This window comes from Schistocerca cancellata, chromosome 1 (genome assembly GCF_023864275.1).
Source record: "Schistocerca cancellata isolate TAMUIC-IGC-003103 chromosome 1, iqSchCanc2.1, whole genome shotgun sequence".
NCBI classification, from domain to species: domain Eukaryota; kingdom Metazoa; phylum Arthropoda; class Insecta; order Orthoptera; family Acrididae; genus Schistocerca; species Schistocerca cancellata.
This window is the reverse complement of record NC_064626.1, coordinates 58,304,256-58,328,351: the sequence shown is the minus strand read 5'-3', so window position 1 is coordinate 58,328,351 and position 24,096 is coordinate 58,304,256.

Sequence of the window (24,096 nt, the reverse complement as noted above, 5' to 3'; positions counted from 1 at the left end):
CTTTGAACAAGATCCTGAAAGTGGGCTTTCCACGACGGTTTACTATCTAACTGAAAACCCAGATATTTGAAATATTCTGTTTCACTAATCATTTGTCCATTCTGTGAAATTCAAACGTCAGGTTCTGTTGAATTGTGTGTTATAAACTGTAGAAACTGAGACTTACTGTGATTTAGCGTTAGTGTATTTCCTGCAAGGCATGAACTGTAATATTTGATATCGGGCCAATGTTGCACACAACATCTTTTACTACCAAGCTAATGTCGTCAGCAAACAGAAATATTTTAGAGTTACCCGTAATTGTGAATAATGACTTTTGCTGTCTGTTGCTAAGGTGAACCAATTGTGAGCTACGCCCCGTGTTCTGTGATGGTCAAACTTCTGGAGCAATATTTTGTGATCAACACAACCACCTTAGCTAAATCAAAAAATATGCCTGGTATTCGAAACCTTATGTTCAACCAATCCAGTACGTCACAGAGAAAAGAGAATATAGCATTTGCTGTTGTTAAACGACTCCTAAAGCTGAACTGTACATTTGATAGCAAATCGTGTGATACAAATTTATCAATTATCCTCACATACACAGCCTTTTTAATAACTTTAGCAAACTCTGATGGCATATAAATAGGTCTAAAATTGTCTATATTATCCTTTTCTCCCTTTTCATAAAACGGCTTTACTACTGAGTGTTTCTATCGTTCAGGAAACTGACCATTCATAAGGAAAAAATTACAAATATGGCTAAATACAGGGCTAACATGTGCCGCACTGTACTTAAATATTCTGCTAGGCACTCCATCATATCCATGAGAGTCCTTAGTCTGCAATGATTTCATTACTGACTCAACCTCCATCTTGTCTGTACCACAGAGGAGTATTTCAGACATCAATCACGGAAAGGCATTTGTCAAAATGTTATATGATTCCATGTAGAAATTTAATTCACCTCCACTGCTCATAAAATGATAATTAAATCCTGTACATAATCTGATTTATCAGCAACAGAGATATTTCTAATATCAACTCATTTTATATCGCCGACCTTGTGCTGCTCATCAGACACTTCCCTCATAATTGACCGTATGGCTCTAATTTTATCCTCTGAATTAGCTATTCTACTAGCATTCCACGTACTCTTTGCATTCCTAATAAGATTTGAAGCACCTAACAATACTGTTAGTAATGGGCTACTATAGCTTGATTGTGACTACTTCTAACAGTTAGATATACTTCCCACTTTGTTCTACGTGATATCCTTATCCCACTAGTGAGCCACCCAGGCTGCCTATTACTGCTAGTACCCCATTTAGAACTTTCTAATTAAAAGCAACTCTCAAAGAGCATTAGAAATATGTTAAAGAAAGCATTATATTTATCACCTACGTTATCGGCACTGTAAACATCCTGCCACTTGTAAAGTATCAGGCAAATCGAACACCTTCCATGAAAACCAGAACACGATAGCAAATCTGGCAGTATGTCACATAGCTCCGAATAAATCCTGACATTAAATCAACCAAAGTAATACGATCAACGAGTGAGCAAATGGAATACCACAGACTAACACAAGAGCGCTAAATGCATGTCATACCTTCCCACCATGAAACAGACGCAGTTTCGAGGGGAGAAACGAGAACAGAAGCCGAGAGCAGAACCGTATTAAGCTAGAAGGCCCTACAGCAAGGGACGGACACCCACATCACCGGCTGACCGCCAAGACCACCCCCTATCCCATGTTAAAAGATAGAGCTCTCCAGAAAAACAGTATAGATCTTACAATAACACTAAAGGGGCCACACCAGCTGCAAGTTTTAGCGTGAGACTATAAGTGTGTCTGTTTCAGTGCAAAGGTTAAAAACGGGGCCCCACCATGAAAAGTATAACGTTTCTCATTGGACAGACAGAATTTTTGTAGGCGGAGCTTAAGGTTAACACTGAGACCCTGATTGATCGGTTGAAAACACAGCCATTTAGTTTTTCCTAAACCAACTTCAGTAAACTGTAGTAAGGAGAAGTTAGAAAGAGTTGCTTCTGAGACGGCGAGGTGTGTGGAGCTGCGCCGCCCGCCGCCCCCTGACGCTGAATAACCACCGACAAGGTAATGAATGTACGCGATGAGAGTCATTAGTCTTCACTCAGAACTGCAGAAGTCTCATCTGTTACACCCCCTTTTTACGTAATACTAGTGTCGATCGTCGATTAAACTTCATGGTTTTCACATTTTCTATTAGAAGCTAAATTCTGAAACGCGATAATTTTTCTGTAATATAGTTATTGAGAAGCCACATCAGCCACTGTAGTTTATGACAAGTTAAATAAGTAATTAAACATAATTGAGGGTTACTGGAGACCTTTTTGATAGTTTTCTCTTTTATGAAACTTAACTTAAACCTAGATTATAGATGTGATATGGCTTAGGTCATCCTTCGATCCATTGTAGAACTTGGAAACCCATTCAGGGAATATTCGTTCACCTTTTTGTTGAAAGCAGTTGGTTTTTTCACCCTGTATTAAAATATTTCCTTTTATCAATAGTGCAATTTATAAACAATGTTTCGTGAGTAGAATAAAAATTCCAATGCTAAACTTAACTACATTCTCGACGTTATTTTACCAGCTAACTAAAGATAGGAAAGCCTTGAACCCCTTCCACAAATTTAGTTAGTATTAAGATTCTTTTATAGGGAGTGAAGTGAAGCTGACGCTGAAATCATTAAGTATTTGATTATATCAGCGCTAGTCTCGCTGAACTCAACATGTCATGTGTGGTGTGGCGTATCCTTACCAGCAACAGGTCCAAGGTTCGAACTAGTCAATTCGCTAAAAAACACGCTCAGAGCATCATTACGTGAAAGTGGTAGGGAGACACGACTTAGAACAAACAGACACCACGCAGAATGTTAGACCCTCTTGTTCCTTGAGGAGGTTTAAAAGAACTCTATATTGTTGTTGGATTAACTTTCCTACATAGTTTGTAATTATATGGACATTTGCTTGAGTACAAAAGCCTTTTAGTGTTAAAATTTGTGCATCATGGTCTGAAAGGCCATTTACCCTCTTACTAACTGAATGCCCATCTAGTAATGAAGAATGAATAAAGATATTGTCTATGGCTGAGGTACTGTTCTCCTGCACCCTATTTGGAGAACAGACTGTCTGCATCAGATCATATGAATTTAGGAGGTCTACCAACATCCTTTTTCTTGCACCATCATATACAAAATTAATATTGAAGTCAACACATATAACTAATTTATGTACCTCCTACAAAGTGAATCAAGTACCCTCTCTAGCTTGAGAAGATATGCTCTGAACTCAGAGATAGGGGACCTATAAACAACAACAATTAGAAGTTTTGTTTCACTAAATTCAGCTGCCCCTGCACAACATTCAAATACGTGTTCAATGCAGTGCCAGGATACATCTATGGACTCAAAAGGAACTCCTTGAAAAACAGCCAGCTAATCTGTATACTGATAAAGGTAGTCTCTGAATTGTCAAGTTATTTGCGTGGTGCTCTGATGTGTCAATGATTTCAGAATCAACATTTATAAGCAGTTCATTAACACACCAGGAGGCCAGTCCCTTCAGAGGGCAACCTAGCCTATGTCCGCCGGTGACCGCCCATGGAGTGGACGGCGTGGGCTTGAGTAAAAAGTGGGAACGACCCCATGTACGGATTAAAAGCAAATTCCGCTAAATTGTGTGGGAGGGGCCAGCCTACGCATTCTTTACACATAGCACGCAGTTTCAGAGATTTTCACAGGGAGACAGCAAACACCAAACGCCAGTGCTACAGGTTTCCAGATTGGTCGCCTTAAACAAAACGCCATTCTCCAAATTTAGAATAGCAATGGTGATTTTCAGACGATATATCTGACGCCTTGAGCTGAAGGAATAATGAAAGAGACCAAAAGATATACCCCTTCATGTCTGGCATGGAGAGGCGCCGTTCCGTTGTTAGTCTTGGAGTGAGGAACAAGTCTCTCCTCAGTACTTAACTGGGACAGCACCTCTGTCGAGAGCAAATCGAAGTGCTACTCTATATTGAGTCCTTGCGATTAGGCATTGTTCACTGTGTTGGCCGACACACTTATTGTGCGGTGTGAACAGACAGAGTTATAGTTAAAAGCCTGAGAGCGAATTTTGAGTGGCATCACGGTGGACTGGTTATCTGACTGGTGTACCACGCCAATAGTTAGACTAGGGGCGAATAGGAATCCTTGATTTCATCAAGGCATAGGGAGAGTTTGATTGGCGAAGATCAATCAAGATAGAACGAGAGTTCAGCGGCGAGGGATCAGGGGCGCAGACAGCAGTAATCGCAGCTTATGGTATTGTGCGCCACAGCTATTGTGAGCCCCATATTTCCTCCACAACACTACCCTTCACTGCATTTCACATGTGACAGCCTCGACCGTACCCAGCAACATTCTAAAGGATAATTATTCACGTTGAGTAGGCGCACCTCTCACCCATTCTGCGAAGTCAACAGCCATCTTAAACTTTGTATAGAAATTTCATTAGCGAATCCTATCCTTGAGAGGTAACTTCACATTTCGAAAAGAACGTGGATGTAACTTGTTCAATTCATAACTAAAAGTGCCATTGTGATTTCTCAGAATTTATGCAAAATAAATAATAGCCTTCGTTAGTTTCATGTTTTTCTTACACTAACTAGCAATACTACAGTACCCAAGTATCCCACCAGTTACGTAAGAAATTTTGTGAATTTTTGTGTCATTTCCTTACAGCGGACGACTCCAGAAGACATTTATTGCTGAAAGTTTTCCAGGCATTTCTCTTTAGAACGCTAGGAGCGTCTGTATGACTTCTGTAGTACTGTGGGGGTGGAAATTGCATCTTGCAGGAGCCACAGGGTAAAAGGTACATCTCAAATTAATCCGTAGCGCGGAATAACAGAGTAACATTAAGAGATCAGCCCCAAACCTCAGAAAATGGCGACCCTGCCATGATAAGTAAAATAAGTAAGCTACCAGGACAGGAAAGTGTCAGGATAGTTAGGTACGGCAGGTGGCAGCAGTAGCACTTTGAAGAACTTTACTTCATGTATTAAATAGCTATTTGCTAAGATTGGGATCAGAATAGATACAGGTAGTGAAGAAAGCAGAATTGTAGGGAAAAGGGCGTGTGTTATTGTGTTGGAGAATTTAGCATTTATTTACTATTTTTGTGTAGCTGTTAGGGCATAGAATTTTTATTTGATACAGACGCAGGGTGGCGCAGAGACGCAGTGTGACGCAGCATCATATAAATTAGAATTAATAAATAACATTTTTCCCCCTTTGCAAGCGCACAGGTAGAGATTGGAGACTGTAGCAGAGCAGACAAAACATTAGCCGAGAAGTCACGGCGTTGCTTTTGTTGTTGTTGGTTCAACCAACTGGTAAGTGGTCGCACAGTTTTGTAGATAGGGTTCTCTTTAGAACGCTAGGAGCGTCTGTATGACTTCTGTAGTACTGTGGGGGTGGAAATTGCATCTTGCAGGAGCCACAGGGTAAAAGGTACATCTCAAATTAATCCGTAGCGCGGAATAAGAGAGTAACATTAAGAGATCAGCCCCAAACCTCAGAAAATGGCGACCCTTTTCCCCCTTTGCAAGCGCACAGGTAGAGATTGGAGACTGTAGCAGAGCAGACAAAACATTAGCCGAGAAGTCACGGCGTTGCTTTTGTTGTTGTTGGTTCAACCAACTGGTAAGTGGTCGCACAGTTTTGTAGATAGGGTTCTCTTTAGAACGCTAGGAGCGTCTGTATGACTTCTGTAGTACTGTGGGGGTGGAAATTGCATCTTGCAGGAGCCACAGGGTAAAAGGTACATCTCAAATTAATCCGTAGCGCGGAATAACAGAGTAACATTAAGAGATCAGCCCCAAACCTCAGAAAATGGCGACCCTGCCATGATAAGTAAAATAAGTAAGCTACCAGCACAGGAAAGTGTCAGGATAGTTAGGTACGGTAGGTGGCAGCAGTAGCACTTTGAAGAACTTTACTTCATGTATTAAATAGCTATTTGCTAAGATTGGGATCAGAATAGATACAGGTAGTGAAGAAAGCAGAATTGTAGGGAAAAGGGCGTGTGTTATTGTGTTGGAGAATTTAGCATTTATTTACTATTTTTGTGTAGCTGTTAGGGCATAGAATTTTTATTTGATACAGACGCAGGGTGGCGCAGAGACGCAGTGTGACGCAGCATCATATAAATTAGAATTAATAAATAACATTTTTCCCCCTTTGCAAGCGCACAGGTAGAGATTGGAGACTGTAGCAGAGCAGACAAAACATTAGCCGAGAAGTCACGGCGTTGCTTTTGTTGTTGTTGGTTCAACCAACTGGTAAGTGGTCGCACAGTTTTGTAGATAGGGTTCTCTTTAGAACGCTAGGAGCGTCTGTATGACTTCTGTAGTACTGTGGGGGTGGAAATTGCATCTTGCAGGAGCCACAGGGTAAAAGGTACATCTCAAATTAATCCGTAGCGCGGAATAACAGAGTAACATTAAGAGATCAGCCCCAAACCTCAGAAAATGGCGACCCTGCCATGATAAGTAAAATAAGTAAGCTACCAGGACAGGAAAGTGTCAGGATAGTTAGGTACGGCAGGTGGCAGCAGTAGCACTTTGAAGAACTTTACTTCATGTATTAAATAGCTATTTGCTAAGATTGGGATCAGAATAGATACAGGTAGTGAAGAAAGCAGAATTGTAGGGAAAAGGGCGTGTGTTATTGTGTTGGAGAATTTAGCATTTATTTACTATTTTTGTGTAGCTGTTAGGGCATAGAATTTTTATTTGATACAGACGCAGGGTGGCGCAGAGACGCAGTGTGACGCAGCATCATATAAATTAGAATTAATAAATAACATTTTTCCCCCTTTGCAAGCGCACAGGTAGAGATTGGAGACTGTAGCAGAGCAGACAAAACATTAGCCGAGAAGTCACGGCGTTGCTTTTGTTGTTGTTGGTTCAACCAACTGGTAAGTGGTCGCACAGTTTTGTAGATAGGGTTCTCTTTAGAACGCTAGGAGCGTCTGTATGACTTCTGTAGTACTGTGGGGGTGGAAATTGCATCTTGCAGGAGCCACAGGGTAAAAGGTACATCTCAAATTAATCCGTAGCGCGGAATAAGAGAGTAACATTAAGAGATCAGCCCCAAACCTCAGAAAATGGCGACCCTTTTCCCCCTTTGCAAGCGCACAGGTAGAGATTGGAGACTGTAGCAGAGCAGACAAAGCATTAGCCGAGAAGTCACGGCGTTGCTTTTGTTGTTGTTGGTTCAACCAACTGGTAAGTGGTCGCACAGTTTTGTAGATAGGGTTCTCTGTAGAACGCTAGGAGCGTCTGTATGACTTCTGTAGTACTGTGGGGGTGGAAATTGCATCTTGCAGGAGCCACAGGGTAAAAGGTACATCTCAAATTAATCCGTAGCGCGGAATAACAGAGTAACATTAAGAGATCAGCCCCAAACCTCAGAAAATGGCGACCCTGCCATGATAAGTAAAATAAGTAAGCTACCAGGACAGGAAAGTGTCAGGATAGTTAGGTACGGCAGGTGGCAGCAGTAGCACATTGAAGAACTTTACTTCATGTATTGAATAGCTATTTGCTAAGATTGGGATCAGAATAGATACAGGTAGTGAAGAAAGCAGAATTGTAGGGAAAAGGGCGTGTGTTATTGTGTTGGAGAATTTAGCATTTATTTACTATTTTTGTGTAGCTGTTAGGGCATAGAATTTTTATTTGATACAGACGCAGAGTGGCGCAGAGACGCAGTGTGACGCAGCATCATATAAATTAGAATTAATAAATAACATTTTTCCCCCTTTGCAAGCGCACAGGTAGAGATTGGAGACTGTAGCAGAGCAGACAAAACATTAGCCGAGAAGTCACGGCGTTGCTTTTGTTGTTGTTGGTTCAACCAACTGGTAAGTGGTCGCACAGTTTTGTAGATAGGGTTCTCTTTAGAACGCTAGGAGCGTCTGTATGACTTCTGTAGTACTGTGGGGGTGGAAATTGCATCTTGCAGGAGCCACAGGGTAAAAGGTACATCTCAAATTAATCCGTAGCGCGGAATAAGAGAGTAACATTAAGAGATCAGCCCCAAACCTCAGAAAATGGCGACCCTTTTCCCCCTTTGCAAGCGCACAGGTAGAGATTGGAGACTGTAGCAGAGCAGACAAAACATTAGCCGAGAAGTCACGGCGTTGCTTTTGTTGTTGTTGGTTCAACCAACTGGTAAGTGGTCGCACAGTTTTGTAGATAGGGTTCTCTTTAGAACGCTAGGAGCGTCTGTATGACTTCTGTAGTACTGTGGGGGTGGAAATTGCATCTTGCAGGAGCCACAGGGTAAAAGGTACATCTCAAATTAATCCGTAGCGCGGAATAACAGAGTAACATTAAGAGATCAGCCCCAAACCTCAGAAAATGGCGACCCTGCCGTGATAAGTAAAATAAGTAAGCTACCAGGACAGGAAAGTGTCAGGATAGTTAGGTACTGCAGGTGGCAGCAGTAGCACTTTGAAGAACTTTACTTCATGTATTAAATAGCTATTTGCTAAGATTGGGATCAGAATAGATACAGGTAGTGAAGAAAGCAGAATTGTAGGGAAATGGGCGTGTGTTATTGTGTTGGAGAATTTAGCATTTATTTACTATTTTTGTGTAGCTGTTAGGGCATAGAATTTTTATTTGATACAGACGCAGAGTGGCGCAGAGACGCAGTGTGACGCAGCATCATATAAATTAGAATTAATAAATAACATTTTTCCCCCTTTGCAAGCGCACAGGTAGAGATTGGAGACTGTAGCAGAGCAGACAAAACATTAGCCGAGAAGTCACGGCGTTGCTTTTGTTGTTGTTGGTTCAACCAACTGGTAAGTGGTCGCACAGTTTTGTAGATAGGGTTGTGGTGCGTTGAAAGAATTTCCATGTTAACGAGAGCACAAGCCAAAATGTTACGTGAGAGACAGCAAGTAGTCAAGATGGGGGGAGAATCAGCCAGATACACAGCAAGTAAATGAGCTTATTGAGAATAGGGTAGAAGGTGAATCTAAAAATAGGACAGAAGGTGAATGAGAGAATAGGATAGTCGGGCAGCTGCAGAACCAGCAGGCTCAGTTAGGATAAAATTGAGACAGATCAGACAGATGGGAATCGAAGGGATGAGAACATTGGATTTCCATAATATGACATTCCAGGTAGGGCACATTCTGAGCCAGAAATAGACAGCCCACGTAGGAAATGGCGAAGATTAGAAGCGAAACGAGCACAGGAAACGCGTTTGTTTGCCGCATATTCCGGGACAGAATACGCGTCAATACAGTCAATGAAGCGGCAGTTAGCTAACGTTCAAAAAGAAGTAGACAGTAAGGAAGAGGGGGAACATTTAGAATACGTCGAACCTATCGTACACATTCTAAATATGCCCCAACAGCAGACACAGAATTTTGCAGACTTACGAGCGCCACGAAAAGGTTCCGTAGCAGACGCAACTGTACCTGCAAACACAAGACATACACAGCAGAGAGGGCAGAATGCGGAGTTGTTTGCGTCACGTAATAGTACAATGACAAACGCAACTAGTCCTCAACACAGACAGCACGGTTTATTGCAGTTATCAAACTTAGAAACGCCACAGCATAGCCCAGTAAACGACGTAACTGGCCGAGTGGAAAACAATAGATCGAGAATACATAGTTCAGCAGAAGGTAGTGTTGCAGGACAGGACGCGATCATGGAGATGTTACAAAAAATGAACGCTAATATGACGAAGCAGAATCAGGCTATTAAGTCGCAGATCCAACAGGATAATCAGAAATTGAGATAAGAGATCAAGACACAGATCCAAAAGGTAAAAATCCGGATGGAAGAAGGGATCGCCAGAATTGTTAGTCAGATCACTCAGATAAACAAAGACGCGAAAGAATCTAGAGAAAGAATTCAGGTACTAACACAATGTCAGCAGCAATTACGCACTGACGTGGACAAGGTCCAATTGCCCATCGTAAACGTTGAGAAAAAGGTGGAACATTTTACGAAAAAAGCCACTAGAATAGCAATAAAACTTTCGGAAGAACAAGCAATTCAAAAGAAGGTAGCAAAGGTTGCACTGAAAAAGTATGATCAGCGGATCAATAAAATATAACTTAAAATCAAAGATCGGTTTGAAAAGCTTCGAACAGAGTTGATACAAACTATCGAAGAAAAGATCGAGACCGATTACACCTGTAGCGAAACAACTGACGCGTAAAGCATTAATTCAGTACACGAACACGCGCCGTCTAAGAAAGTTCAAGGAGAACCAGGGCTAGACGTATCACTCGCGCAGAAATCGAAACAGGAAACCCCGATTAAAGTAATACATGACATGCCTCAGGACCAGGCACAGTATCTAGAAAAACGGAACACATACATTTAGCCGATAACAATCGAAAGACAGGCAACTGAACCAGTAAATCCAATGACACAACATAATAGCAGCATAGGTACTATACAACGAACGACGAGAGTGGAAACACACGAACAATACTTTTGTTCACCAATGATACGATATGACGCGGATATGAGTCAGGAAACTGAGAATAGGCAGACAGGCAATAGATTAACAGAGAATAAACACGACGACATAAGCAGTGGCAGATTATTTGAGTCCATGAATCAGCCACAAACCGGATATACGAGTAGATATGATACAGACCACTTCCTTACAGTAAGAAAATTTCAACATTTCAGGAAGAAGGCGGTAGTCTGCATGCACGCACATTCGTCGACCAGTTTCAAGTAGGCTTACCAAACCTCTGGAGCGTAGCTCACGAACTTGACTTCATTTGTGCACATATGTCAGGGAAGTAGCAGAGTTTATGCAAAAGATCGCGGCTACCTGTACGTCTTACCTACAGTTCAGAAAAGCATTTCTCGAAAGATATTGGTCCAAGGAGCCGCAAAACAAAATTAAATACGAGTTACTTCAGATGACACCGTACGAAAACTCAGGAGAGAAAAGCGTGGTAAAATTCTTTGATACAATGGACAAAAAGAATCAATGCCTAGACAAACCACACAGTAACGGAGAGCTGATACGTCTGTGTAGAATGAAATTACCGGTAAAGTATCAACAGGCAACAGTAGGACACATGAAAATACCGAAGAATTCAAAGAGGTTTTAAGGGAACTTGAATTTATGTTTAAAGAAGACGAGGCGAAAGAAAAAAGAAAGGAAAAGGAAAAGCAAAAGGAGAGAACTAGGAACGAATATTCCAATAATAATAATAATCGTAATCCTAACACCAATAATTTCAGATAATTTAAGAGACAAGGACAGTGGCACAATGGAGACAATTGGCATAGAAACGATAACCATAATAATTGGTACCGATATATAAACGGTAGTGGACACTCATACAGTGGCGGATATGGATTTAGGAATCAAAATGCCAACGATCAAGGGTACTTTGAAAGAGGTCACGATGTTAGCAACTGGCGAGACCAGAGCGCGAATAATTACCAAGGAAATTATGGTCCACAAAGACAAGAACAACACAGCAAAGGGAAACCAGAAGTAGAAATTAGGCCACCAAATCCTGAAAAACGTAAAGATTGACGGGAAAATCAGGAAGAGGTTAGGCAAACTGACGTCCATTCATTAAAACACTCAAAAAGGACACTCATGTTTAGGAAGATCAAAATAGAAAAAACTCAAAATACCCAAAATTCAGACAAACGGTGACTTACGAAAATTTCAGATAAAGAGTCAGCACCAGATACACTTGAATTACGCTACATAGCCTGGGAAAACAGTATAGAATGGGAAAATTCTGAAAGCGTGGATGACCTGCCACAACTTCGGTGTATTAAAGAATTAAGCGATGAAGAACTGTTAACCGGACTTAGCAATATATTTGACGAGAAGCAAGTAAATGAATGCGATAAAAGAGAGCAGAGTATCCTAAATAAAAACAAAACACAGACGCCACGAACGCAAAACACGTATAATGTATACAATATGGGTGACTATGAGGAGATAGAGAGTACATTCGGGAATGTTTGGAAATGAAGTAAAAGGAGAGACAGGAGCTCGAAAACAGACGAAAATAGGTAGATAGGTCGCAAAAGGTTTTGCTCACGGAGTTAACATCAAAGCAAACAACAACACAAAGGGAAGGTACAGTTATCCGCAGGTTAAGCTATGAATCTATAGCAGAGGATTTGATGCAAGAAAAGGAAATCGTAATATCCACAATTATACAACCCGTATTAAAAATAAACATTGGTGAAATCACGACGCAAGCAATCATAGATAGTGGGAGTCAAGTGATGGCTATATTAGAAAGCCTAATTGAAAGGTGCTATAGAGAGAAAGAATTACCGATTTGAAGGACAAAAAGGATAAGAGTTTTTGGAGCCTCAGGAAAAAATGCAACAGAGGTGAAATACGAAACACTTATTTCATTCAATTGCCAAGGTTACGAATCTGAAAACAATTTTATAATCGTACCAAACTTACAGCTGATATGATAATCGGTGTAGATTTCATTAATGAGCGCAAGGTTCACATTTGCATACCACAAGGCTTCGTAACAGTAGATGATGTAATACTATATTTTATTCAAACTTTGAACGATGAAAAAGAACAGGGAAAGGTAACGCAATTACATTTAAGTCAAGAAGGGAATGAAATAGAGGAGGAGAGACACCCTAGATATAAGTTAGAGGAAAAACCTTGACCCACTCCCACCCGAAATAATCAAAGAAATTCATCAAGGTATTAGTAAGAAGATAGATGAAATAGATGATATTTCGCTCCACGATAAAAAAAAAAATTTAGAAAGCATATTGAGATCACATGCGGAGGTATTTGCACCAAAGACAGGTAGTATAAAATATTTTCAATACAAATTTGAGGTCAGAGATCATAAACCCTTTTGTGTTCCCCCTTATTCCATACCATATAGTTATCGAGAGCAAGTATTTCTTGAAATCAGAAAAATGTTGGATGCTGACATAATAGAACCCGCCAAGTTACCACATAATTAACGCTTACACATTGTAAGTAAGAAGGATGGGAGCATACGTTTGGTACTCGATTCAAGACAAATAAATACAATTATAATTTCGGAAACAGATAGACCAGAGAAATTGGAAAAGTTGATTCAGAAGTCTCATGGAGTACAGATTTTTTTATCCATCGATTTGCGTTCAAGTTTCTGGCAAATAGAATTGGAGCCTTCATGTCGAAAATACACAGCCTTTATTGTCTTTGGTCGTTGCTACCAATTCAAACGTTTACCGTTTGGCCTTCAAATTTCGTCAGCTGCCTTTATTCGCAGTCTAAATTCTGTACTAAACCTCGACATACTTCAGAAACTTACTTGCTATGTGGACGATGTTCTTGTGGCGGAGGCAACCTGAGAAGAACATAATTATATACTGGATAATTTCCTACAAATTATGAAAAAACATGGGATCACCGTTAACATTACTAAATCGCATTTTGGAAAATCAGAAATTTTTTTTAGGACATAACATATCTGCAAAAGGTATAACTCCAGACAAGAAGAAGATAGTTGCTGTTCGTCATATTCATACTCCCTACAACAAGAAAAGCCTAAGGGGATTCTTGGGGTTGATAAATTTTTACAAAAACTTTATATGGATAGACACACTTGCAGCATCTAGACTGTGTGCACTGACAGGAAAAAACAAGCAGATAAAGAATTTCATAAGTTGAAGGAGGCATTGAATAATGCTCCAGTTTTATCACAACCATTTTTAAGTGAAGAATTCTGTCTAGTAACTGATAGTGCAAAGACCGGGCGGGGGTCAGTACTATTTCAACAAATTGAGGAAAAAGGTAAAAAAATACATAAACCAATAGCCTTTGCAAGCAGAGTACTATCGAAACCAGAAAAGTATTATTTCATAACAGAATTAGAAGCTCTATCCAAAGTATAGGCGTTTCAAAAATTTTGACATTTTCTGTTGGGCAGAAAAACACAAGTATACACAGACCATAAAGCATTAGAGTCTTTAATCTCCTCCAAATAAACCCACGGACGTTTGGCAAGATGGATGTAAATACTGCAGGAGTATGACTTTTCAATCACATACATAGCGCGACCTGAAAATATTCTGGCCGATGCATTGTCTAGTTTACCACAGAGAATGGCAGAGGACCAAAAAATCAACATTGAAGATGAAGAACGGACTATCCATTATCTAAAAAACGTACCATTCAAAAATTTTATCACAAATGCTTTAAATAATGTATCTGACGAACAAAACAAAGATCAGACCCCCCTCAAGATCAAACACCAATTTACTGATAAACCCAACACTGAAATTTTTCAAACGTAGTATTGATGCTTTACAATTGTTAGCATGCATCCCTGACGAACTTATTAATAAATACATTTGGTACACCCACTTTAGCAGTGCACATTTTGGACCCAAGAAACGCTATCTTAAAATGAAACAAACAGTACACTTCCCAAACACGTAGCGACGTATTCGACGCGTTCTTAAAAGTTGTAAAAAATGCATACAGTCAAAACATGTGACATATCAGACCAGACCCCCAATGTATCTAACTAACCCTGATAAATAAAGACAGATTGCTGCAACCGATATTTATGGTCCAATTCCATGAACTAGCATCAAGATACACTACACTTACACCCTCAAAGAAAGCCACTGGATTTACAATTAGTAAAGCATTTCAAAATGACTTTATACAACAAGTTGGGAGAGTGGAAAGGATCATCTCAGATAATGGGACCCAATACAGATCAGTGCATTGGAAAAACACATTAGACAAATTAAAAATGAAACCCACCTTTATTTCCAAATATAAACCAAGTGCAAATCTCGCCGAACATACCATGAAAGATTTGGGAACCCTTTGTAGGCTGTTTTGTAGAAAGAACCATTGTATTTGGGACCTATATCTAAGAGACTTCCAAGAGGTAATTAATGAGAAACCAAATAGTACCACGACTTATCCACCAATTACAGTATTAAAGAATATAGATCCACCAGAAAAAATAAAAGAAATAATTAAATTTCCAGTTATTCCCCGAAAGCAACATAGAAAAATCGTCGCTTCTGCCCTACAAAACATTCGCTCAGCAGCAATGAGACGTAAAATCACTCAAGACAAATCTGCCACAAAGAAACGCTTCACAACGGGCCAAAAGGTATTCATAAAAACTCATTACCTTTCACATAAGAGTCAACATAAATCCAGAAAATTTTTGGCAATCTATAAAGGGCCAATGATAATATCCAGGATCGCTCACGAAAATGCCGTGGAGCTAACGAATCCTAAAACCGGTACAAGTATTGGCACCTACCACGTGAGCCACCTAAAAGAATGTGAATGAAAGAAATGGTAAAAGAGAAGAAAGGGAAACCGACAGAGGGGCAATCGCAAATCGTGTACTAACCACTAAATCAAAGAATTAATTAAGAATCAACAAAATAACACATTAATTAAAGAAAAAAGAGACACAATTCACTCTAACAATATCTTGTAGAATCTGACGCCTTGAGCAGAAGGAATAACGGAAGAGACCAAAAGATATACCCCTTCATGTCTGGCATGGAGTGGCGCCATTCCGTTGTTGCTCTTGGAGCGAGGAACCAGTCTCTCCTCAGTACTTCACTGGGAGAGCACCTCTGTCGAGAGCAAATCGAAGTGCTACTCTATATTGAGTCCTTGTGATTAAGAGTTGTTGACTGTGTTGGCCGACACACTATTGTGCGGTGTGAACGGACAGAGTTATAGTTAAACGCCTGCGAGTGAATTTTGAGTGGCATTGTGGTGGACTGGTTATATGACTGGTTTACCACGCCAATGGTTAGACTAGGGGCAAATAGGAATACTTGACTTCATTAAGGCATAGGGAGAGTTTGATTGGCGAAGGTCAATCCAGATGGAACGAGAGTTATCTTATTTGACAGCAGCGAGGGTTGGTATCAGCAGTAATCGCAGCTTGTGGTATTGTGCACTACAGCTATTGCGAGCCCCATATTTTCTCTACAACAGTACACTTCACTGCATTTCACACACGACAGCCTCGACCGTACCCAGCAATATTCTAAAGGATAATTATTCACGTTGAGTAGGCACGCCTCTCAGCCATTCTGCAAAGTCAACAACCATCTTAAACTTTGTATAGAAATTTCATTAGCGAATCCTATCCTTGAGAGGTAATTCACTTTCCGAAAGGAACCAGGACATAGCTTGTTCAATTCATAACTAAAAGTGCCATTGTGATATCCCAGAATTTTTGCAAAATAAATAATAGCTTTCGTTAGTTTCATCTCTTTTTTACACTAACTAGCACTACTCCAGGACTCAAGAATCCCACTAGTTACGTAAGAAATTTTGCGAATTTTTGTGTCATTTCCTTACAGCAGACGACTCCAGAAGACATTTATTGCTGAATGTTTTCCAGGCATTTCTCTTTAGAACGTTAGGAGCGTCTGTCTGACTTCTGTAGTTGTGTGTGGGTGGAAATTGCATCTTGCAGGAGCCACAGGGTAAAGGGTGCATCTCAGATTATTCCGTTGCGCAGAATAATAGTAACAGATCAACCCCACACCTCAGACTACATCACATTCTCCGTTCCTATCAAGACTCTTACTTGCTCTGCCCACTATCACTACCTTATCCTCCTTCGTAATACTCCTACATGACTCCCCTATGCTATCAGTCCTCTGAGCCAACCCTGCATTATGCATGTCAATGCTGGTGACTTTGTACTAGCTCCCCAATGCTTCCTGCAAGTTTTGGCTCACACCTCTACCATGTGAACCATTTAGCAGCAGGAACCTTCTTCTTTCTGTTAGACTTTACAACTGACTTATGCCTTATAACTGCTGGCGAGTACTGCATGTACGCTAGATGTACATCGCCTAGAAGGTCCTCTCCACCCCAATGTGGCAGTTAATTAAATCTATATCATATACGCAAAGTATAACTGTCTGAATACCTCCAATTCCTAGCTCGTTGTAACTGCACCTGAAGGGCAAAGATCTTACACTCCTCCTCCTCTATAAACTTATTTCTACTAAAGATTCTGCTTTCCCAGGAGAGGATCTCGCTAGAATGCCTACTGGCTTCCCCACTGCATTCCAATATTTTGAACAAATCCCACACCGTAATCCACAACTCACAAACCTATGACAGAGGCCACACTTCTCACTCATGGTAAAATTTTACAGTTACTGAAAAAACTATACTTTTACGTTACCTAACTTCCGTTGCACCAGTAGAACTACATACAGTACCAACAATAGGGATCTCGAAATTCTCTGTCTACTAAGAAAGCACTACTTGTATTAATACTATTACAGAACAGCTAATATCAATATCAACAAATCTTCACAAATTATTAATTAAAACCAAAAATTCTAGTGGTTACTGGAACACTTAACAAACTTAAAACACTCAATGAAAATTTTACTGAGATATTTCACTAGAAATAATAAGAAATGTCAACGGAAAACTAAAGTTTCAAGGCACAGTAAACTCTAAAAAACACAGGGAGCGAACGTTTCCAAACGTTTATTAAATCGTTATTTCGCCACAAACAACAGTAAACACCGCTAAAAACTATTACATTTCATAGCTGTATAACACTGCCGAAAAAACTGTCCAGAAATTAACTAAGCCACGAAAGTGGATGAGCTTAAGTGTGTTTGGGAGTGCATTACGCGACAGAGAGGATAGTAACACGATGTAATATTAATTTGAACTTTTATAATTTCAAAGGAAGATTCAGTTCACTATTAATTCAGAATATTTTGCAGGTATAAGATACACACATTCCTGTTAGGCAAATACTTACATTTATTTGTTGTTGAGGCATGTTTCCTATGTAAAGCTCATGTATTCGAGTCCAGTAGCCACTTAGTAACTAAAATAAAAAAGTAGTTTTACAATGACGATCTTGACAGGACTACTGTTTTTTTTGTGAAAAATAGTGATTGAGAACGCAGTAATGAGATGTAACCTTGAACAGTAGTCCAACGGGTCCACCAGTAGAGAAAGCATCATCGTCAACAGAACTGGTTGTGAAGCGGAAACTTACATAATCTTGGATTGCAATGGTTCAAGGCAATCACCTCAGTGGCACAAGGCTGCAGCATAGCTGTTGCAAGAATGCCAAGTGCACCTTGTTTTGCTGTTGGGGAAATTGTTGAGTGATTTGGCATGTGATAAATTTGATGTGAAGGAAGTTAATTAGCGTGGTGTTTGATATTTTTTAACTCTCAAGTGTAAAATTTTCGTGAGGAAAGGAGTGTGTACGAGTAGATAGGTTGTGCGAGCTCGGGTCGATAAAGAGAGTGAATACGATACTGCTGGGTTCCATGATTCCCTATTTGAAGATTTAACTAATAGAGAACCTGTGAACGTGGAATTAATAGCGAAATGAAGTGCGTCAGAGATTCAACAACACAAATAAGAGACGGGAAGCGATAGAGCGGACCCCACATAGCAACAAAACAGAATATCAGTTGCCTCCAAGTCAAAGTCAGTTTGGTATAGCAGCTAAGTTCAGGGTGTTACAGGATGGCAAAGAGAATCGACAGAAAATGACCAGAGACTACATAAAGGAATTCTAAGAATTTCCAAAAAGCCAAGAAAAAATTGTAAAATGTTGTAGAATCGAGAGAAAGCAAATTGGCAAAACGATTAAATGAATAATTTAAAGAATCATTTCAGGAGTGTTGAGAGGAAATGACGAAGGTATTTAATCCTAGGATGCATGGTGCCGAAAACACACATGAATGCATATGCAGGGCCTCAAGGACCCTGCCCTAGTTTAAAATTTTCCTCTCTTCATATAATCATTCTTGGGAGTTAAATTTATTTTTGTCAAATTTATTGTCATATTGAAAGATTCCTAACAGACAGTAACAGGATCTGGAGGGCCTGATTAACATTTTATTAATTTATTTAAAAAACTCTAAGAGTGAATTTTTATTAGTTACATCCATTTACATACAACATACACAAATAATTTTATTAATTCACTTATAAGTCGCAGTTTACATTTTATAACATTTATTACAACCAATGTCTTCAAATAAAACATTCTTATTATTCACAATATTATGTATATAGGCAATATTTTGACAAAACGTTATTATTCATTGTACTCATAAAATTGCATTTTTGTTAGTTTTCAACCTGTGACAAACAAGAAGCACAAAGAACGCCACTATGTTCCTTAAAAATGTTGGTTTTACACTTAATGCATGTCATAGCACTTTTCCTGTGTTTATTATATGGACAATAATTGCATCTTCTTCTTTTTCCTGAAACAGGTAGTTGGTTCGGCAATGTGACCTATTTTGAACACCACATCTTTGCATGACATCAACGGTTTTGTTTGGAAGATTAGGGATCTGAATACGAAGTTCCATTAGTGGTCTTACCATTTCCTCTGCTAAATCTCTTAGGAACAAACGCCTTTTATCACTTCTTCCACTATGGTATGTCGGATGTTGGGCGGAGAATAAAATTTCACTGTTCATTGCTGCGACGTCCATCATATTTATCCATAATGCAAATAGCCATCTTCTTGTTTTTCTCTTGCAAGTGTAATAACGAAATTTCTAGTCCATTTGATCTCCTCCACCCTTCGTGGAGTTATAGAACTTTATTTTATCTGGTTTCCTTTTTGCATGAGTTTAATCAATGTTTCTGTCATGATGCATTGTGCTAATGAGAACTACAAACTTTTTCTTTTTGGGAACATAACTCACCATTGTAATGTCACCACTAAATGCAAACGAAGAGGAATGAACCGCTCTTGAGGCAGATGGTTTCATCTCATTAGGAATTTCTGGTTTATTTTGTTTGATTGTTCCCACCACTATAATTTGCTTCTGAAGCATCTCTTCTGCCAGCTACACATTAGTAAAGAAGTTGTCAACAGTAATATTTTTGATGATCCTTCAATGCTTTTAGCAAGATCTTTCACCACATTCAATCCACGATTTTTCTGAATACGTTCATGGGGCTTCCTTCCCGTGTAAACAATTCCGTCTAAAGCACATGCAGATGTCGCATCACATACCCAAAATATTTTTATGCCATACTTGGCTGGTTTAGAGGGCACATACTGGGTGAAGCTGCATCTTCCACGGAATGGGACTAGCTGTTCGTCAACTGTGAGCGAATAATTGGGAATCTTTCTATTTCTACACTTGTCAAGAAATGGTTCCCATACATAGCGAACAGCTGCAATTTTGTCATCTGCAGATCGAGCTAGACGGGTACGCCTGTCATCAAATCTATTCATTCTCCTTATATCCTCGAATCTGTTTACTGATATGCTGGCCTTAAATGTAGGATTTGCCTTTTAATCCAAGAATAATTCTCTAATATGGACATCACAGCTCTTCTCAACACCAGAAAGCAGTAAAAGACCAAGAAAACCCTCCATTTCAGTAAGGGAAACGTTTTTCCTTGTTTTACCACGTAATACAGCCACTCTTCTGCTTCAATATTTGTGCGGTTAATGATTTCCTTTAGTATTTCATTGGAGATGAAATAGTCCCAGGCATCATTAGGTTTACAGGTTTTCAAACCACGGGCTGGACCAGGTGCCTTCATTATGATATTATGGAAGGGTGTACGAAAAGTTGCAGGAGGATCTAATTTCCAAACAGTTCCATTCCGACTAATGTATGTGTAGTCTTCTATACCTTTCTGTAGTGGTTCTTCATTTTCAGACTCTGATGAAGTAATATTATTGGAAGGACTGTCATCTGCCTCAATATTCACATCTGCAGGTTCATTGGCTGATTCTTCACTACTTGCATCTTGAAAAATATTTTCTTCCTCGCAAGAATCATCTTCTTCAAACCACTGAGCCACAACACTTCCAAAATTAGCTGCATTTGCACGTACTAACACTCTTGATTTGCGTGTTGAAGCCATAGCAAAAGGTACTCACAAATAAGAAAACAAAGAAACATTTTCATTCAGTATGGTGAACAGCCACTAGAAACTAGATTGAAATAAATTCGCTGAAATACGTATGAACAGCGATTTGTTTAATATTCCTGAGTGTCTGTAGTAATGCTGTATGCATAGTGCTAGCAGCAGTGTAGACTGTCGTTTTAATGAACAGAGGAGAAAATGTACGTTCTGAGGACGCTGGAGTTTTACGCGCTGCAAGTATTTGATTTCTTCTCACGATTGTAGACGCTAAGGCATTGTGCTGTTTCGACTGCTTGTTCGCTGCGTGAGTGACGTTACGGAGCGGACACACGACGATGCTGCACCGCTGTGGGACATTACAGTGAATTGAGGGTCGATCAGGACAAATTTCGCAATCGCTGTGTTAACTCTTCAGCTTAACGTGGGTTGTCGCCAACTTTCAACCACGCCGCCGGCCACTATTCAACAATCGTGAGGCTCCACACACTGGCCAGGTATTTTGAGTTACAGAGTAAAATTGCAAACAGGTCCTAACACCACTTGTCAACGAGTATTCGCGTTGCTTAAACTGTTATTTAGCAAAGTTAAACACATCTAATGCGTGTGTTTGTGACTGCAAAATGATCTTCAACTTCTATTAACAGCATTTTTCTTTTATTTTTTCGAACTATGTGTATCACAATTTTGCCGGTTTTACGTTACTTACACAAAGAATAAATTTTCTTTTCTTTTGATGTCTAATACGCACAGTAATGACTTTCGTGACGCTTTCTTTAATCTTAACGTAGAAATGAATGGTTCGCGGGAACAACTGCCGCTATGCCTCTGTGTCGGCTCAAATCGCAATTTTAGCTGCATCGTCTTGTCGCGAGATATACGTTGCAGCAAACAATATATTGGATGACTCTTCTAGTATCGTACGTTCTCGAAACTATAATGGAGCCAACACTGTGATGCAGAACGCCTCACTTGCAGCTTGTGCTAGTGAGTTGAAAGAACATTAATATTTAGCAACATTCCCATGTCGCAGATGTTCTTTATTGGATCGAAAACGACGCGTTACACCCGGGTAGAGCATCATCAGGTTATCTGGATGTTCAAGAGAAAATAGACGTAATCAATAACCGGGTGTGTTCCTTTCTTCAACTATTATATTCAAAAGTAATGAACAAAAACGCAAAAGGAATAGGAAAGCCCGCTTTTCAATAATGAGTCACCCAGAATGGCTCAAACTGAGAGAGGGCTCAGCGTATAGCGTATAGCCCAACTCACAATTAGTTCATAAACCTAAAACTGGCGTGTAACTGTGCCGTCGGAGCAGGAGTCTTCTGTATAAAACAATACAAAACTGCAAGCCACAAATCAACACAAATGATGGAAGTGGATGCGTGTATGTATGTACGTACGTGCTGACATCAATTAAACTATATTAAATAAAATCGTGCCCGCATCTCGTGGTCGTGCGGTAGCGTTCTCGCTTCCCACGTCCGGGTTCCCGGGTTCGATTCCCGGCGGGGTCAGGGATTTTCTCTGCCTCGTGATCGCTGGGTGTTGTGTGCTGTCCTTAGCTTAGTTAGGTTTAAGTAGTTCTAAATTCTAGGGGACTTATGACCACAGCAGTTGAGTCCCATAGTGCTCAGAGCCAAATAAAATCGTCATAGCTTCTGGACGGTTTTGCGTTAAGACTTGCAAACTGCATGGTTGTCTGCGGGGCACGTTGGGAATTAGTATGCGCATGTATGGTTTGGTTTAGCGACGAAGCCCACTTTCATCTGGATGGCTTAGTCAATATGCAAAATTGGCGCATTTAGAGGACAGAATCTCCACTTCGCGATCGAGAAGTCACTTCACCTTCAGTGGGTGACTGTGTTGTGTACAGTCTCCAGTCACGGAATAATCGGTGCGACATTACTTGATGGTTCATGCAAGATGGAGCTCGCATGCTGGTTCTCGGGTACCCAGCGGCCACTGGGATGGGCATCGATTGGTCACGGTATTCTCCGAATCTAAAAACATGCTACTCCTTTTTGTGAGGCTCTATTAAAAGATAAGGTGTACAGCAATATCCCATAAACCATTGCTGAGCTGAAAACAGCCATTCAGAAAGTCATCAACAGAATTAATGTTGCGACACTTGAGCGGGTCATGCAGAATTTTGCTGTTCGTCCGCGCCACATCATCGACAATGGAGGCAGTCGTATCGAACATGTCATCACCTAAATCCGAATATCTGTCGTGGCGTTTACATGTTGAATGAAGTGTGTGCAGGCAGTAGTTTTATCTAATTTACGTTTTTTTCATATAGTTCAATAATTGTCACCCTGTAAGTATGTATTTTCCACATCTACTCCTAAACCAACGTATCAATTTCAACCAAACTTTGTACACATACCGTTTACCGTCTGGAAAAAATCACTGTGAGTTATGAACCACCTACCTATCAAACTGGTGGGGGTAGGGAGAATACCCATTCCATAGCTATTTATTATTTGAGAGCAAGAGCACTTAGAGACTTGCAACACACTTTATACATAATTTCAAATCTTTACGAAACTTTTTCTCGCTGACGAGCCCCACAAAATGATAAATGCAAAAAAAAAAAAAAAAAAAGTTGTTGCTTCCTGCTTTTTCGCTCTTCATGTAGTAGAACTACCACATGAAGCATGACGTTTAATTTATTTTTTATTTACTGTTGAAAGAACTCGTTACTCATTTTGCTCACAGTAGTCACATGTACTATTGAATAAACTAGAAAAATTACATCGCTGAACGGAGGTTATTTCAGGAGATATGGCGTCATAAACACTGAAAGAGTGAAAAACTACCACATCATGCAAGACGTTTAAATTTATTACTTCGCTGCTGCTACCTCTATTCACAACACGTTTGACAGACTCTATCCACATTTGCTGCTAAATGTACCTACAAAACTATATGGCTATACGAGGCGTAGTTGAGGCGATATGACGTCGAATATTGAGATGCGAGAAAAATTGCCGCATCATGCATGGCCCTTTTTGTTACGTTGCAATTAACTGTATTCGAAACATATTTTTCAGATATTATCTACACAACTGCTAAATGCACAAACAAAAATATATCATTGTACGACACATAATTG